Genomic DNA, 19,406 nt, shown 5'->3' on the forward strand with positions numbered 1-19,406 from the left:
GGGGGGGGTAGAGGAGGGTGGGTCACAACTCTGTGAGTGTTGAGGTTGCAGCTGCGACTAAAATGGAGTCAGGAAGATTTCATCTGAGTTTGTCAGCTTTTAAGGGTTACAAAGACAAAGCACCATCGCTGCCCCAGTGAACGGATGGAAGTTTCTGGAGTGAGGTGAATCACATCTCAGTACGAAGGACTCTAAAGGAGGGATCTGAGCTGAGCTGAGCTGAGAGTGCATGTCTGATTACACTCGATCTTGATGGATGCTCGTTAAACGCTGACCAGCCTTGCAGTGATTTAGTGACAGCCACTGATTCAGAGAGGATCTGTACTGCTGTTCCAGCGTCTTGGCGCGGGATGGATTGCCCATGGTGGCATACAGCCACCTCTCCCCTGCCCTCCATTGTCACAGCCATAATCTCTGCATCCGGCGACACGGGACAACACACATTAGACACTTCCTTTAGCTGGTCCTCACCATTGTTCAAGCGGGCAGATTAGGCAAACGCACCAGTGTATTAAATTAAATGACAACCAGGGTGCTTGGCAGGTCATCAATACTGTTGTTACTCCCCGGGTGGGAAGTATAAAGCGATTACTGACAGTCTGGAGGACCAGCCAATAGTAATGGAAATAAATCCTTCTGTACTAAGGGCTGAATTGCTGCTGTCTCATTAATGAAGGCACTGCTCTTGTCTGAATTAGCCCTCATCATGTTTTACAGGCTGGCCTCATGCAACAGCATGGACAGTCCAAATAGTGACTAGTGAACAGTGTGTCAGTGTGCTGAATATTTTCAAAAATGCACACACAAGCATGCACATGTATATGTGTGTACACACAAGTATACATACACAAACATATGCACATGTAGACATTAATGCATGCGCACGCATGTGCGTACACACGCATGTGCGTGCACACGCACACACACACACATCGACAGGATAATTACATACCACCATCCTTGGGTGGGTTTTGGTCCCATAGCGAGTTGTGGTTCCTTCAGCTGGACAGATAGATGCCTGGTGTGCTGAAACACATCCTTTGTTAGGAAAGTAAAATTTTGACAAGTGGACTTCTTCTTAAGCAGGAGTTGTGAAAGAAACATTAAGAAATTTTGATCTCTTCGTATTGCTGAGTTAAAGGTTTTGTTTGGAATTCCCCCCACAGGAAAAGAAAAGGTCATTAGATTGAGCAAGCAACTTCTCTGCTTAGCACTGTGTGCATTCTTTTTAGCAATACAAATTGCTTATTAGAATATAAATCAAGTACTTCCATGTCTACCATATTTTGGCAGTAAGAAAAAGGCACTCTTTTATGGCTGTTTGGGTCATTTATTTGATTGAAGTGCTGGCACTGAGACCCAGACAGTTCAGACACTCTGGAACTCTCTGCAGGGTTCTGAAATGTTTTATGACATAATGGGTCTCTGAGCCAATCAGATTGTTGCTGAGATTTCACTGTCACACTGTATGTATATGTTGTTAGTGGTCCTCTTTGCTGCATCACTTAAAAAGTGGCTTTTAATGATCTGGAGAGTGCAAAACACGCAGACAGACAAGATAAGACAAGAGACAAGAGAAGACAAAAGAAAAAGCACACATACCCACAACCAACTTTCACGCCAGGTGTAAGAACGACCTCGTCAGACGGCGTGGGACACATCACTCCCCCCACCTCTGCAAGACGCTCAGGATGAAGAGTGTCGAACGGGTCAAGGGTGCTATGAGAAATCTGGCATGGAGGTGGTGTGTGGTCACATGCTCAGCCTCTGTGTCACAGGTCACCGGGTCACACGCGAGTTTGACCCCACAGTCAAAATCAATCAGAAGCATTGTCTGCATCAAAGGTCTTTCTCTTCTGCATGCACGTGCCTGTCACACAGATGTGCAGTGGTCATGGCATGTGTGCAAATAGGACGAGATGGTTTTATGCACCTTTGAGGTACTGTGGGAAGACAGATGGTTTTCAGAGACGCGGTGATGCAGCTGGTGAAGGTTTAGGATGCGTGCTGTATGGAGGGAGCCTGGAGGTAAACTGTCCTTCCAGTGTCACAGAGGAGACGCTCTGAGGGTGAAGGGGTTAAAATGGCCCAGGACGAGCGCAGCAGCCTGGCTCCAGTGCTAATGAAATCAGCCCCCGTTTCTAAATGGAGGCCTGAGCACAGAGGGAGGAGAACAAGGGCCAGATGAGAGGGGGATCTAATGGCCCCGCCCAGGACACCCGTTAGCACCTTTTCTACTACAGAGTTAGACCCAGGCTGAATTTATTTATGACAGCTGCAACCGTGTGGTGGTGCTTCCAGATCAGAATCATATCATGATTTTGCATCAGGTCTGTTCGTTGGCCCTTATGGGTTCATAGCCTGCCTTTAGTAGGAAACTCAAACAACAGGAATCATACCAGGCTGGGAGCTAATACAGAAGTGGAAAAGTTAAGTAGTTGGGGCAATGTAGAAGACACCATTGACTATACAGGGCCACAGACAAAATCCAGGTATTCATCTAGATCCAGGCAGACATTAGCATTCAGAACAATACCACATACTAAAGCTCTGCTTACGGGGTACTGCAATGGAAAAGTAGTCGTGCTGTCCAGGACAGCCATCTTTTGCACCAGCTCGTACCAGCCTCTTTACAGCTTGTATGAGTTTGTCTGAGTGACACTCTCAGCTGCAAGTTAATGAGTCACAGCCAAAGAGTTGAGGGTTTAAGGACCTCTGCTAGATTACACTTTCCACTCTCTTGCGGGAGAGGGGAAATGGCACTAAATATATAAGACTAGAGACTTCAGAGGCCCAGACAGACTATAGATAGGATAACGCCAGGCCCACAGCCGTGACCTCCTCTGACCCACAGAGTCCTGCCAGGGAACAAAGCACCCAGACGCGATGGCAACGCTTGCGCTCAGAACCCAGCTGTGAATGGTTAAAATTCCCCAGGAGAAGTAAGCAAACAACAACATGCCATAGCGTGACGTCACAAGGCACTCAGGCCCTGTCGCCCGTCCATTCCGTTTCCCAGAATGCCTGTGTTTTTTTTTTTTTTGCTGTCTGTGGCCCATCCGGCTCTAAACTAGGCCGTCCTTCTGACATCAGCCTTGGACTCACTGGAGACTCTCAGAACCATGATCTGCACTATGTTTGTTTATTTAGAATATTAGTTTATGCTGAGCGCGACCCTACAGAGGAAATGAATAGACAGGGGTGTATGTTCTACTAGGCCTGGGATCTGGCTTGATGAATCGATTTGATGCCCTGAGAGCTGATCCTGGATCAGCTGGGCTACCTCCCACCAGTTTAGGAATGCAGTAATGGACCATCTCCACCCCCGCTCTTCACCTCTGTGAGGTTTGTTCTGGAGAGGAGGAGAAAAATGCATATAAAAGCAGCATGCACTAGAGCAAACTATAATAATTTTTGATTTTTTTTTAAGTCATTCAGACACTGCTACATATTCCATATTCCTAAGGGAGGGCAATGCTGCTTTTTCCATCTTTAGAGAGATGTATTACTCAATCAAATCTCTTTTAGACATAAAAAAATAAAATGTGACCTGAAGGCAGCTCTGCTTGTTGGAAGAGATGTGTGTGTGTGTGTGTGTGTGTGTATGGGGGGGATTGTGGAATGCGAGACACCAGCAGGAGGTTACAGAGAGAGCAGCAGGAGGTCCGTTTCTGCTGTAGGCAGCAGCAGAGGGAGAGCTCCAGCTTGCACAAACACCAAAGTAAGCCATAGTGCTCCATCTGAATGAGCCGACAGTACAGCTCAGGTGTGAGCGAGCGTGGCCAATAGAAACAGAGTATTCCATTCCACTGCTTGAGGGTTTTGAGGCTGAGCGCAGCATAAGAGGCCGGGGCCTGATCCTATGCTTCCCACGGCTCTGTGTTTCACACTCCAGTTTAATCTGTGTTTTCTTTCGGACGGTCCTTTGAAGCGCGTTTGTTTTCGGAGACATTAAGGAATTTCCCCGGGTGTCGTGCAAAAACAGTCGGGTCAGGCGGGGACGTCGTGCGAGTGTTTGGCAACGCCGCTTGGCCAGTCCAAATAATCCACTTTGGTTCTCATTTTTAAGGAATGCGCTTACCTTGTGAGCCGATCTGGAATTTCCCGCTACGACAGAACAAGGGTTCAGACAAGTGATGCCGAATGTGACTAGACGCCGCGCGAGGGCCAAATTACACCCTTCATAAATCACAGCCACGCTGCCCTGACATGACAACCTCTGTTACTGTACAAGCACACGCTGACTGAACTTTCATTTGGTGGCAACAATCACCACTCAGAGCCTGCAATCTGTTCCAATTGCTGTTCTTGTGTTTGCTGTTTTTTTTTTACCAATGGCACAAATGTGTGGCTGTTACGAGCACTTTAGGAGATAAGGTGTATTCTCTGGCTGAGCAAACACAGGGCTGTCGTGCGTTTGCAGGAGCACGATTCCAGTCTGAGGCTACAGGGAGAAACAGGAGCGCACGTTCAAAAGGATGGCGGCTTTTGTTCACGAAACTACACTCCACGCAATTCAGCGCTGTGAATACGGTACATGACTAATCAATCATTCGAATCTACTTCGTATTCATTCATCAGGGAAAATGAAAAGGACCACAGGGCCAACAAATCTCACTGTCAATGAAAATTGGCATCAGCTAGTGTAGCATTACATTAATACTCACTGTTTTTTCTCCAGTAAAATAGCTAGGAGGTAAAAGGAAAACTGGCTGAGCTAAATAAACAAGTATGTAAAGAACATTACAAGTTTCATAACAAGAACAGGCCATTCAGCTCGATTAGTCATTCTGCCAATAGTCTAGAGTGTGTTTAGCACTGTGTCAAGCCTGGACTTGCGTCTCTGTTTCTGCTATGAGCTCTCTTAAGATATTCCATGTAATAAGAACTCTCTATAAATACATGAAGGATGTGTCCAAACACAGACATGTTCACTCATGTATGTGTATGCTTTCTGCATTTTTGAGCCCCGTATATTAAACAATAACGCTAATTAGTGTGAAACACACCATAACCAAATGATCCTATGATTTATCATGCACTCAAATGAGACTTTTATTTCACCCATTTATTTTAACTGGAATATTTAAACTGAAAGCAAGGGAGCACGCTATTGGTAATTACAAAGGGAAAAATGTTGAAGATAAATCAGTGGAGTCCTGACATGCTGGGACTGTAACAGCTTAGTGGCTCATTTTAGTACCTCAGTACATCAAAACAGGAGGACAGCTAGGCCACAATACGCAATGCCCCTTCATGAGAATATTTGTCGTTATTTCACAAAAACTGACCACAAACATCTGTCCCCTGGTATCTTCAGCATATCTCTGGCCCTCGACTGCATTCCCATACCACACTTAATGCTGAAGCACGAAGCCAGCTCATTCCTCTCCCTCGGTTCTCCCACCACATGTACTTCCTGTGTTTATTGTGCGTCATTAATACGCTCCCCCCACCACTGCGAACACACTCAGAGGCTGACAGGACTGTTTTCTCAGCGACACGCTCTGCTTGATCCAGTGTAATTATAGCCTGAGCACAGGAAGCACAGACAGCTGCAACACCTGTATACAATATCTAAACAAGACGTGAAAAAATGTCAAGTGCTCACAGAGTGGTTTCAGTTAGAGGCCAAGCCCTTCAGAACCTGAAACTCCTTTTCACCTGAAAAAAACATTTACGAAAAGTAATATGGACATGAGTTATGGATGTCGTGGTTACTAATACCCATTTTTTTCCTGGTAATGCAGTGTAGACAGGAAGCTAGAGGTGTCAAGGGGTCAGCAAATGCACAATATTGAGGATATGGGGGAGGGGGGCATGATATCAAGATATCAAGCCATAGGGAGGGGAATTTTGGATGAGTAAACATTTTTAGCTGTTGTGTATTTTCGTTTTGATTGTCTGAAAATTTCCCGTAGTACACATTCCATTCATGTGACCAATACCAGCTGTACAGCACTTACCTCATTTTTTTCAGCAAAGATGATAATCAAATTTGGAAAGAAAAAAAATCCATGTTCAAGATCATGAGATTACCAGGTGAGGCACAGCAGGAGAGACCTGAGACGTCTGGGACAACACCCCCCCACCCCCACCCCTCGGGAGAATCAGTCATAAAGAAAGCACTGATCCTGAGTCACTGGTCACCGCGTATCTGAGAGGGCCAGATTCCCAGAGGGTCACTCACTGTAGGGGTGAGGGGGGCATTCCTGACCCGTGTACCACACCACGGCAAATGGGTGCCATGATTCAGAGACTCCTGAGCAGTCTTCTCTCTCCCTCTGATGTTTGTGCTCCCTGTGAGAGCGTCCTGAGAACAGCTAAATGCCTGTGAATTTCACCGGTAAAGCCTGAGCATTTCCTCCTCATTCTTTACAGCCTTATTTGCTCACAGGCCTGTGACTCACTGGCAGACTGATACGGATCCTTCTGCTTGCATTCTTGCTTTAATGATTAGCTTATCTGTCATTTCCAAAGCCTTTTCATTACTTATTTGCTTTGCAGATACCCTGCGGGAGCTACTTACATGACCCACATTTTATTAGTCACCCATTTATGAAGCAGGGTCTTTACTGAGGAAGTTCTGCCTGAGCACCCTACTCAAGCAGAAATCCACATTTCCCAAACCAGGATCTGAATCAACAACCTTCTGGTTACAAGCCCAGCTCCTTGACTATGACCCCACACTGCTGCCTTTGATTTAATGTGGGGCCCAATCTTAAACCATTTAACATTTACGTTAATTCATTTGGCAGACGCTTTTATCCAAAGCGACTTACATATGAAGCAGAGTACAACACAAGCAAAAAGCCATATAAGGGGTCAACAATATTAGAAGCGCTGCATGACCAAGTTTCAATAGCTGGCCAGGGAAGGTACAAGGTAGCTGGTAGGGATACAAGGTCCTTGAAACCACCAGGATGAGGAGGGAAAGCTTGAAGTGACAGGTTTATAGAGCAGCCTGTTGCCTTGCAGTTACTCCTGATCCAACACTAACAACAACACAGCATAATGAAGGTGACAGAGACTGACTCACACAATTACAGGGACATAGCAGGTCAGTCACAACAAATGTCCTAGTATACACCAACAAGTGATTAGGGAAATTAACATTAAAGGAGTGGTGTTAATGAGCTGCAGATAATACGTGTACACACATCTATCATTTGAATGAGAATGGGGAGGCTGCACTGGTTAAGTACTTAAGTTTTTTTTTTTTTCATGATAAATGCTCTATAATGGCAGGTCAGTGTGAGAGGCGGGAATGCTATCCATTACAAAGAAATACAATAAAATACATATATCTCCCCATTGGTGTGTGGGAGTGAGAACAGGCTGCTTTGGCATGTTATTGATGAGAGGTTCGGTATGAAGTTTACAATTTCAGAGCCGCAGGCAAAGTTCACTGGTGAAAGTATCTCCCTCTGTCTTCTTTCAGAGACAATGTCAAGAATTCTCTTAAGGCTACATTTGTCATGACACAGGTGAGGGTTTAAAGCAATCCCATCAAGAACATGCTTCTGAGTTGTAGATATCATGTTCTTACTCAGAAGTCAGTATATATTAACCCTTTAATTATCCCACAAGAAAATATCTTAGTTCACAAGCAGAAAACGTTTGCTTTTTAACAGCCATTTTTACTTAGGATTGAGAATTGATTGAGGACAGACTCAATTACCTTGATGTACTTTAGAGGTTGTGTTGTTCCTATTTACCAGTGACCCATAGTAATCTTCAGCACCAAATTAATAGGGTATTATAAATAGCAAAACAGGCTTTCAAAAGCAAGTTTCTGAAATGATTGCCTCAACTCATCAGAGGATGATCTAATCATTACAGGACTGTCAGTCATGTATTCCTGATGTCATACCTCTCTGTGAAAGAGGGTTTTTTTTTGGTAATAAGAGGCGCAAGTGCTACTATGAATGTTCTGTCTGTCCTGCCACTTCATGAATTTAATAAAGAGACCACAATATTTTGGCTCCAACAATGGCTGTAACTGCATTTTCGGGATAAAGCAAATAGAATATCTGTTGCAGCCCCACTAACAGTAGTTGGCGAGACATCAGTTACGAGATTATCCAGTTTTCTATTCTTTCCTTATTTCAATATTCCCATTAACTTACTCATTACTGTAAGAAAGAGGCATAATGGCACATTGATCTTGATGATAGATAGGCAGACACTCTGACAATTCTAAAAGTTAAGTTCCATCTGTAATCAAAGGACATATCCCATTATAGCAAGCTGACATGTCATATCAAAGTTGCTTACTAATGGGTTAAAAGAAGATCCTCAAAGATGGGGAGGACAGACAGAGAGAGAGAAAAAGAGAGAAAAAGTAAAACCACAAAAACCCGGTAAAGCTCACAGGCAACAACAACAATAGCAGAGATTAGACATTCTGTTGACAAATTAACGTCATAGCTGCATCCCAGACACCTGTGCATGAGCGGACCCTGACCTGATTCTGAAATTACACAGGCAATGTTGCTTGTTTTAGTTTAACTTCATGACAACGCAGTGTATTTGACCCACGAGCACCCACGCACAAAACACCTAAATTCAGTGCATTGACAGAAGTTCATTAAAATGAAGAATGAGGAGCTTTATTCAGGTGTGACACCTTCCTGGAAGCAGACGCACACAGACACTCAAAGATGCACCGGCACACACACGTGCACACTTATTGCTATTCATTCAGTGTTTTATATACTGTCAGTGATGATAACCAAGCTGCAGTGAGAGAAAAGGCATTGCTAGCATACCCCGCAACATCACTCTTAACCCCCCCCCCTCTGTTACCAGGCACCCCTTAAATTGAATGTCATCATTCTTTTCACTGGTGGTGAAATCCACATCTGTGCTTGTAACCACATCACCTATTGAGATGCAAATGCTGAGCGGAGGGCGACTGCAAGCCGATACGTCAAGCGACACGGGTCCAGCTGATGAAATGGAGTTCCGTCTGACTGCGCTAACGTTGCAGTCCACAAGCGTTCCCTCTTCCCGACACCATCGTTTTGTTCCAAGCCATTAATTTTCACACAAACCATTTATTTCATAAATCACTCGCTCTCTCACATGGAGCACTTCAGTCATGAATCTTTCTCTCGCGTACACACACACATGCTGACACGCACACACGTGTGCGCACACACATGCACACAACTGATGTCCTTGTGATGCAGAGCTGTCTGGGTTGATTCCACTTCTTTACAAAGGGGCAAAGCGGGTAAATAGACAATGCACAGCACACAGGCCTGCTTTCAGATCTCAGCGGAGAATAACCATGTAGAACCTGCATCTCTGTGAGGTAACAAACAACAGACTGAGGCATTGGTCTAATCATGCAATCGAGACATTATCCCCATACCCACGATGACTCCGCTTCCCATCAATAATTCATCCGTGCACTGAACAGTGAAACACGGGGAGATTCCGCCCGCTGATTAGGCTGATCTCCTGGTGGGAGCACTGGGAAAAGGCCAGGGACGCGTGACAGTGGGCAGGGGGAGACGCAGGGGGAGGGCCCTGAAATCGATGACGAGAGTAAACCTCACCGCCCTAAATAAATAATCACTTTGTACGCAGAGAAAACTGCAAGCTCAGATTTCACATTATGCGAAAGTTCAAAATACCTCTCTGTCTTTAATAAAACCTCTTCATGCTCAGACTCTTCCCCCACCCCCCTTCTCCAGGACAGAACCTAGAGAACAGGGCTGCTCTATCTCTTCTGATACCCTGATTCGGTGCAATCCCCACCAAACCAGCACATCCCTTACAGCACTGCAGGGAGATAGAACTGAGTATGAGGGAAGTGAACCAATTTGATGACAGACACAGCTGGGTGGCTCAGGCTGGGTGCACTAAAGAGATGGAAAGAACAGGCTCTCAGAAACAGCAAGGAATCATCATTTTATTCCACAACCGCATTGGGTTGGCAACATAAATACAAAGCCACACAGAACCATAGTGCAGGTATCAGTGCATAATGGGAAGCTAGGTCATAATAATGTAAAAATTACTGTTACATGGTTAGATTAATGCTATATTTATACGTCTGTACCCTCCCGACTGGGATGGAGATTGTTCTAAGGTCCCGAATGGAGCAGCCCCCCGGTTAGTCAAGCACCCAGCGTCTGGCTTTCCCATGTGAGTCACGTTTAGTGATTCAGAAATAATAAGGGGCACAGGCTCTGAGAACGGAGGGGTCAACTGTGAGTACAGTCTGATACGGAACACGGGGAACCGATCACACTGTGAGAAAACATGATGACCTCACAGAAACCTCTGGGCTGAATCATGCTCCCATCAAAAACAAAACCCCAGCGCGGGACGATGAAGAATGGATTAATATCAGCTAAATCAATAATCATGGGAAACTACATGGTCTATATATCCAGACACATTTTTATCCTTCCCAGTCCTCAATATTTTGAGGGAAAAAAACAAAGCACAGCACATGAATGTCTGTTAAACCATTCCCCCGTATTAAGAGTCCCGGTTCCGGATCGTTCCACATCTGTAGCTGTGAGAACATCGGATTTATACCTCATACCCCTGGGAGATAGTAACTGTGATGGAGCGGACTCATACAGACGGCTGGTGCCTATGGGCAGAGTAAGGGGTTCTAGATGCACGGGGGACTGTGCAGTGCTTCCGCTGATCAGACACCATCTGCCTGTAACGCGTCTGGGCTTTGATCCCTCCATTATTTGATGCATCTCCCCTCTTGTCTTGAGGAAACTAGACAAAGATAATGGGGGACGGCCTTAGGGGCCATAACAAAGAGGGGCGCACCAGTGGGGGGAGTGGGCTTGTTCAATTTAATTAGGCACTCCCAGGGGGATGACTTCATCCTGGTTGACGCCCTGCCTTCCTCTGAGGGTCTCATCCCCACCCCCATCGCTCTCCCATCAGACAGATGACAGGAAGTCTCCTGACTAAATTAGCTGCCATGGAAACACTATACTGTTCCAACGGCAGGGGTATAATGCAATCAGCAAGGCGTGCTGGGGGGTAGGTATGAGGATGATGTCAGTGCTTGTTAGACAGCATGTTGGATTGATGAACTGTCTAAATCTGGAGTTGGGGTGTGGCCCAGGTGACAGTTGTGGCCCCCAGGTACACTGGATGAAGCATGGCATGCCCACTTGCCAACCATCCAACCTACCACAACACACTCATATCATTAACATTGATTGGAAACCGTACGTAATTACAATGCACCTTTAAGACCATTCAGGAATATCTGACCAAAGGTCTCTTCCGTGTTTTAGATTAAATGTGGACGCTTTTCAATCAATTTTGATAGGTAAGTATGCGCGCACTGTACCTTTAAATAACTGGTATCTGAACAGGGCGCATTAGATTAGCAGGAAGAAAAGAAACACGGCACAGCCAAAGAAAAAGCAATCTTTGAGAGTAGTTACAAAATCAAGACATAATCAGTTCAATTGGCAGTACTGGGGAATAATTCTGTTGCATGGGGGATAAACTGGGGTCAAACTGCCCTGAGCGGCTGGCCATCTCATTTAATCTCTCCCTCAACAAAACTGTGGTAACCCCTGACATAAATACATCAGCTGGTTCTGTTTAAGGTGAAATGGTCCCGACTGGAAAGGAACAGAGAGAACTGAGAAGACACCCTCTGCGTTTCCTAACAGGAAGCTGAAATCTCATTCATTCCATAAATCTATTTTAGTGGGTAGGAGCTGTCCAATGTGTGCTCACAATATGGCCAGAACATGGTCCCAAGGCATACTGAAGCATTCTTCTGCAGATGCTCTTAGATGATTAACCCATATAAACCCAGATTTCTATTACAGACTGCATTAACTAGCAGCACAAGGGCTGAATTCCAGGAACCAGAGCTACCATCAATCAGATCACCCCCTCAGCCATCGTTCCCAGTATGACTGAGTAGCCACCAGTGTCCTTATTTAAATTACAAATCCCCTTTCACTAAACCAATCAATAATCCAAATGAGATGTAGTCCCTGTTGGACGGTTTCACTGTATCTGGCGATTGGCTGAATTGTCATCCATCAGGCCTTGATAGGGTCAAGTGCTCATCACAAAAGGAGACAAAGAGGAGTCAGAGAGAGGGTTCAGATGGAGGGAGAGTAATGATGAGGTAATACAATTAGCACTTTGAATAACCCCAAGTGCGAAGCTCTTTCGGGTCAGTCTGTCTTCTGACTGCCCAAGGAGAGAAGGCAGGCGAATTTCATCACATCAAACACATGCAGACCCCTGGTGACAGCCTGTAAAATAAGCGACATGTTGTGTGTGTGTGTGTGTGTGTGTGTGCGTCTCTATTCTGTGAGTGTTGGTGTGCACGTGTATGTGTGTGGCACAGGAGAAGAGTCCAAACTTGCTTGCCCAGCTGAGAGGAATAAAGCTTCCATTGTGGACTAATACCATCAGGCCTGATTGCAAAAGAAGGGGATGTATTAAAAAGAGAAAGAGGGCTCTTTCCGCAACAACAGTTTAACAGGAGTACCAGACGCCATCTGTAAACACGGCACACACAGATCCCCTGCAGAGCGGCATTCACCACCTGTAAACACAGCATGCATCACACACAAAGCTCCCCCAGCTATCTCTAAACACTCCTGCAACAGCTGCCACTTGCCACAAGCAGTCTCATCTTAACACTGTGTTATATGGCGTCTATTTACCAAGAAAGTAAACTTAAAGTCATAGGCAACACTCAGCCACCTAACCCCCACACGGCTATGTCACTAATTGGCCGACCACCACATACTGCATGACAGATGTGCCAGTCAATAGCCAAGGGTCTATGTCAAGAACAAATGAGTCTTTGAGTCAATGAGTGTTTCTATCTGTAAATATACTATACCACACAGCCTCTTATGAAATACAATCTAACACGACATTTTAAAATTCACTTTTTACATAATGTTAAATGCAGGACACTAATCCCAAGTTCCATTCTTAATTTCAAGGTTCTCCATCATTAGCTGTGCATGTCTTTCTAAATGCCATTCTTGCTCCGTGTTGTTCAGGGTTTATAAAAACTGATGACCCTGAGTAAGTCCTGTTAACCAACACCCTTCTTACGCACACCAGCAACCTAATCTGACTCAATACAGAATTAGTTTGTCCATTGCGAAATGAGTGTTTCAACTCAAACCATCACATGAGCAGAATTTGGCTAAAATGAGTTTTGCAATGGCAATTCTGGGTTCACTCGATAACCATTCAGACCCATTTTTGGCCAGGTAAAGTGAAGGAAAGCTATTGGTTGCTAGGAATTCAGACTGTTTTCAGATTGGCATCAGTGCATACAGAAACATCATATGGAACATCACATAATGTAGGAGGGAGTGGGTGTCCATAGGTAGGGAGTTCAGGAAGGAAATCAAACAGCAATATCACCTAGTCTACAGCTATACACATAAGAGTAAGGTTCATTGCTAGCAGAATACAGAGTTACTGTGAACACCTCCACTACCAAGGACCAAGTCAGCAGTTAAAGGTCATATGGGGGCCAAAAATGTGCAATTGCCATTTGCAAAAAACAAAACAAAAAACATGAACAGTTTGTTGGTTTAATTCTTTCACAGCAAAATATAAAATACATTAATTTCAAATTGTACAATGGCTTGGAAGTCAAAAGAAATATATTAAGTGGACATTTATAAATATCAATATACAAACAAATATTTACACAGATCGGTACTTTTATTTCTAATAAATCTGTTGAGATGCAAAGGAGAAAGAGGAAGCAAAACCCTTCAATATGACCTCCTGATTCCTCAAAAAAAGTTTCGCTTTCAGCAAAAGGGGTATCTGGCGTGCCGGTCTGATGCACGGGGAAGTTAATTGGTCAATTATAGGTTGTGAAAGTGGGTGCAGTCAGTTCAACCAGGGTCACATCGAGGGCACTGTGTTTCAGAGGCAAGCTGTCCCCCCCCTATTTTTCCAACTGTGAGGCAAATATGCCAAAGCCTCATTTTTGTGTGTCTTCTGTGTCACTAAAACTGCTACAGCTAAATTTTTCCTTACGGCAGCCCTCAACCAACACCTAACTGAATCAGCCAGTCTGCACATGAAGCCTGAAATGCAGTTCCCTTCACCTCCAACAGATGTACCAGAAAATATGTAATATCTGCAGGACTACTTATTATACATTATATTGCACTCTGTACACACAACTGATTCACTATCAAGCAATATATGATGCTAGAAAGAGGTATCTTTTGATTCCAGTGGTTACTTAAGACAACTGCTAAAGCTAGTGGAGGTTTGCGCTACATGACGAGTTATCCTCATTTATGATGCTAAAGCTCCACCTCAGGTAGATATTACACGTCTCACAGACAAAAAGTCATTAAGTAGCTGTAATGCTCTCATCTTCCACATGAGGGCAGCAATGCACAATTCTCTTGCATTACCCAAAAAAACTTCTGTCTTCACTTTGTAAATTTATTTAAGTTAGGTAAATTTCTGTACACAAACAAAAATATCTGTAATATAAAATTTGGGCATTCGATTCCTTGGGAGAAAGATTCGACAAGTACTATACTTGAAAACACAACATGTCTCAGGAAACTACAACGCAGCAAATGTCAATATCACAGCGACCTAACAAAAACATCCCAACCTTGCCTTGATGTGTGGAAACAGTTACAAAGCATATCATTTTTTTAGGTGAGTGCACCGCTTCATATTCTGGACCGTATCTTTAGAGAGCAAGCCTTTCAATTGGCTGGATAGTTTGTAGGAGAGCTGTGGCAGTTTAAAATGATGGTCCTACACTGGTCATATGTTATGTGACTGTAATTAGCAGTAGTGTGATGGCCTTCACCAGTCTGAACAGGTATCACTCAGATTTGGGAAGGAAAGCCATCATTGCTGTCCAAACTTGCACAACTATACTGAAGACATTCGCAATATATTATTTACACAAAACACAGAATACCCACTGTATCCCTGTAGCTGCTGCTTGATACTGTGCAGTGAGAGCCCATGACAGTTTTGAACAGGGACAAAATTGCATGCCCATCTGTGCTGGTCAAATGACAGTGATACTTCACTCAACAGCAGCTGCACGGGCATCTTTCATAGTATGCGCCTCTTCAGATCGCTTTTTTCCTGCCTCTCTTTGGTTTGATACCCGCTTGGCTGAGCGTGGCCGGGATGCCCAGTTTGGTCACATGCTCATCCACCAGCTGCTCCTCTTTCACTTTTCTGGATTGCTTGGATGCTGCTCTGGTGACCTGGGCCTGTCTTTCCTGCATCTTCTGCCCCGCTGATACACCGAGGCATTGAGGGAGAGAGACACAACATCACAATTCGTCTACTAACTAGTTCTTTCAAAATTTCTTAATGTTTGCACACAGCAATCGTTTAGATTTTAGGAAACTGATAATGAGGTAGGAGAGCAAGGAAGAGATGGGTGGCACCAGTGTCCTGCCAAAAATTATGAATCTGACACCAAATATTGAGAGGCATAATCACTAATAAAGTGTTGCCTAGCTCAGAATTGCTAGGGAACATGGACACCAAAGAGAAATGATGCAATACACATAGTACCTTCTACAGAAAAGAATTTATGGTTCTGACATTTATCCATTTCCATTATCCATGTGGCCAGGGAGAAACCGTAGTAAAGGATCTTACTCAAGGGTGCATCAGCATTGCCCCAAGCAAGATTCAAACCAGCAACCCCTGTTCCCAGATCAAGTTCTTCAACCACATCTGCATATTGATATCTGTTGACACCACTCAAACAGAGAATGAATCTCACTTTCCTCGTGGTGGGAACACTAACCTGCCTGACACCGAGACAGAGTTTGTGCCAACGATGCCCTCACTTCATCGCACATCTGGGTCAACCTCTTCTCCTCCTCCATCAGAGAGGCTTCCTTCTTCTTCATCTCCTCCATATGACTCTCTCTGTGCTCACGGGAGCTGTGGATTCATTTTGCCACAGGTGACACTTTTGTTCTTGAATGAATCACAGAAAACTTGTTTTACGTCAATGTAATATATGTAATGTATGTAATGTCTCACGGAAAGTCAGAAAATAATGCGAGAAATTGACAAGATACATTTATTAATTTTACCGAGATATGTCACCGAAGGCAAATACGTTAAAGTGCCATGTGCAACATCATGTACAACCGCAATACATAACGTTTGTGAATGGCAGCAAAGCCATGTCTTCTACCTACCAGGCGAGCGCTGCTTCCAGTTCTTCCTGCTGTCGGGAGAGTGCGAGGGCCCGCTGCTTCTCCGCATCCAGCTCCCTCAGCGCCGGGGCCAGACCGGCTGCCTGCATCATCACGGGCATCAATCGATCCCTATCTGAAATGCTGACAACGCACAGCCATTTCCAACGTGCCTTTCCTTTAGCTCTTTCTCTCCATATTCTTTATTCCCGACACTGGAGACCTGCGGTGTCCTTTTTTTGTTCCATCCACCCGACTACCTCTTTGGGTTAGTTATATCAAGTTGGGTATATTCGTGTACGACCCTTCCAGCGTTTCATCCCGACTGATGACAAAAATCTGCAGCACAATGTACACATAGTCAGGGGGAAGATGCAAAACTAGACTAGCTACCGTACCATCGTTTGATGTCCTTTTCCACGAGCTCCCTCTCCTCTCGGGATGCCTGCAGCTGAGCTTTCTCATCAGCGATCACCTGTTTCAGCTGGTTCATCAACTTCTGAAATGTGACAAAGATGCCAATTGAGACTTCATCTTAACTGCCAAGTAATGTATGTTATAGACAGACATAACCTCCATTACAACAACTGCCGAGAGGTTGCCTCGCAAAACGAACAACAATGGGCAGGAGTAATTAAGGAGGATTCGAGCGCTCCTATATAATTATCGTGTAGCTAGCAATACTCAACAACAGAGATTCTATCTTAGATATTTTATATGATTTCGTTAACCAGCCATTCATCCATGACATGGAAATGATTAGTCCATCCCACATACACATAACACTAACTTCGCAAGACAATGTAGCTATAACGTTAGCCAACTAGACTCTGAATTGCCTAGGTAAGACTACACATTTCCGCAAAACAACGCATTAACAAGGATTTTCCACCTACCTTAAGCTCTTTGTTGCTCATATTAGAAATCTCGATGTCAGGCAGTGTGTTTAATCTATCCACCTTTTCCATCGTAATGTGTTCAGATTGAGTGGCTAATTTTACCGTGTAGTGCCCAGCAGTTTGAGGAGAAATTTTGAGATTTCAAATTCAAACTCTCGCGGTATTTTCCAGCTGCTTCCGCGGACTCGGTAAGGGCTCGTCTGCTATTGGCTGCCTTCGGGCAGGACGCTGTAAGCACTGTCCATTGTTAATAAAAGAAGCATGCTTCGCATAGCTGCATTTTTACATGCGTCGTTACTTCTTGATACTGTAGTTCAAGTGAATACTAGCCACGAACAACCTGAGTACATTCAACATCAATATTCTGAAATTTTAAATACTATGATATGTTACTAGTTATGAGTAAGATTATGGAGAAGTACTTTCTAAGAGCCCGGATAGCTCAGTCGGTAGAGCATCAGACTTTTAATCTGAGGGTCCAGGGTTCAAGTCCCTGTTCGGGCGAAGTATTTTTTTCTTTCTTTTTAGAAGAATTTTTGAACTGTAAACATTTTTGACGTGTGTGCGCTAGGAACCAATCCATCTGTAGCGGTATACTACCTAAACGATCTGTAATTTCAATTACTGCTTAGAGTGCTGTGTTGCACAGTACAGTTCACCTTTGTGCTGCACTTCTCGCTTTAAAGCAAAGACACGCGTTATATGTTTCTAACCAGGGTATATATCGCGATCTTATAAAAGTATAACAAAACTGTTTTAAAAATTTCGATTACCGCAAAACCCGCATTTAGCTTACTGATTATTAGAGAAGATGTGCAATGTTTTGGTGTTAGTTATTGCACCTTAAAACCAGGTAGTTAAAGGGATATAAAACATGGTACGCAGCAGGTTGCAGTCTATCTAAACCATGGCGCAGTAAGTTGTCATCAGATGTAATCAGGTACAGCATAAGTGAGGGTGTCACCAGTATACATCCAGATTATTTCTGCGTGATCTGGCAGTTTCAGCTACCGCTATATGGGATCACAATAAAACGAAATCACATGTCACTGTGCGTTGGGTATACGAAAAAGTCAATGTTGAAGAGGCATGCACCTACCAGTGAACAGAGATTGATTCTTTTCTTAACTACTCTTTCTGATGACAAAATTACTTTCTATCCTGTTCTTTGTGGTCTGGGCACCAACTAAAATTCCTTACCACCTAGAAAAAATTATTACATTTTTATTGTTTCACATTTGTCCAATGTTTGTATTTCTTCATAAAGCTGCTAACATAAATGTGTATACGTAAAATGCAAAAAAACATTAAGGTTTAAATGGAAGACAGTTTATATTATTTATTATTATCTTTTTAATGATATGCTCTATTATTTAAAGTTTCTCCCCCAAAGTGACTCACAAACCACAAATTTGATCATTTTTTCTGAAATGAATTTAGATAATCCATCTGAGTAAATGTCATATGTCTAGGCTTCACTTTGGTGTTCTTAATCATGATATATTGCAAGACATTCCAGTACTTCATTAGCTAGCTCAGCATAAAGAGCTTTAGGTGCTTTGCTGGTTATTGCAGTTTAATAGGTGTTTGTCAAAAATAAGGTGGATTTTACAATGAAAATTTCTTGAAACTGAAGCTTATATGTTATTTACAAGTATGGAATGTTTTACAGTCAGGAACAATTGAAAATAATTTCCTTGAATTTTTTTTTTTTTGGCTGTGCTCCAGAAGCATTTCGTTTGTTTCTGTTCCCTGATCTGGTTGTATTCCCTGACATGTCTGATGGTGCTGTGTGGCACAGGTTGTATGGTTGTATCTGGGGGTGTAAGGTACAGACCCTCTCCCTGTAGGCCACTCCAAATTCCTGTGGTTTGTTGCTGTGTACCAGAATGTCATGCTGTACTGTAGTCCAGCTTCTGCAAAGATAACATCCCAGATGGTCAGCATGCAACTCAGTTACAGAAACTTATTACAACAGTAGCAGCCAGTTTTATTCAACTTAGTCCTCAAAGGGATACTAATACTGCCCCATCACAGTATCTGAGCAATTAATCCACTGTATAAATGAAATATCTTATAAAATGACAACCATACCATTTGCCATATGCAGAAACCTTTTATAACACTCTTATGATAGCACAATCTTCATAATAGCAGTTTGTGTCTCGGAGAGGAATGACGCAAGCTCCATGTCAGATAAGAATAAAGTGCAGTGTACTGAATAATAAACTACTTTTTTATATTTGAGTCATTTCTAAAAACCTTTAATGACCTTTGCCCCTCAGATGATTGCTTTAAC

The 19,406-nt window shown here is 43.7% G+C and overlaps 1 non-coding gene across 1 annotated transcript; it reads left to right on the top strand.

The window, feature by feature from the left end:
- Positions 1 to 17,538: 17,538 nt before the first annotated feature.
- Positions 17,539 to 17,611, top strand: trnak-uuu. The gene has a single exon. It is a non-coding gene; the product is annotated as a tRNA-Lys (tRNA).
- Positions 17,612 to 19,406: the final 1,795 nt, after the last annotated feature.

Source organism: Megalops cyprinoides, chromosome 11 (assembly GCF_013368585.1).
Source record: "Megalops cyprinoides isolate fMegCyp1 chromosome 11, fMegCyp1.pri, whole genome shotgun sequence".
In the NCBI taxonomy this organism is placed as follows: Eukaryota; Metazoa; Chordata; class Actinopteri; order Elopiformes; family Megalopidae; genus Megalops; species Megalops cyprinoides.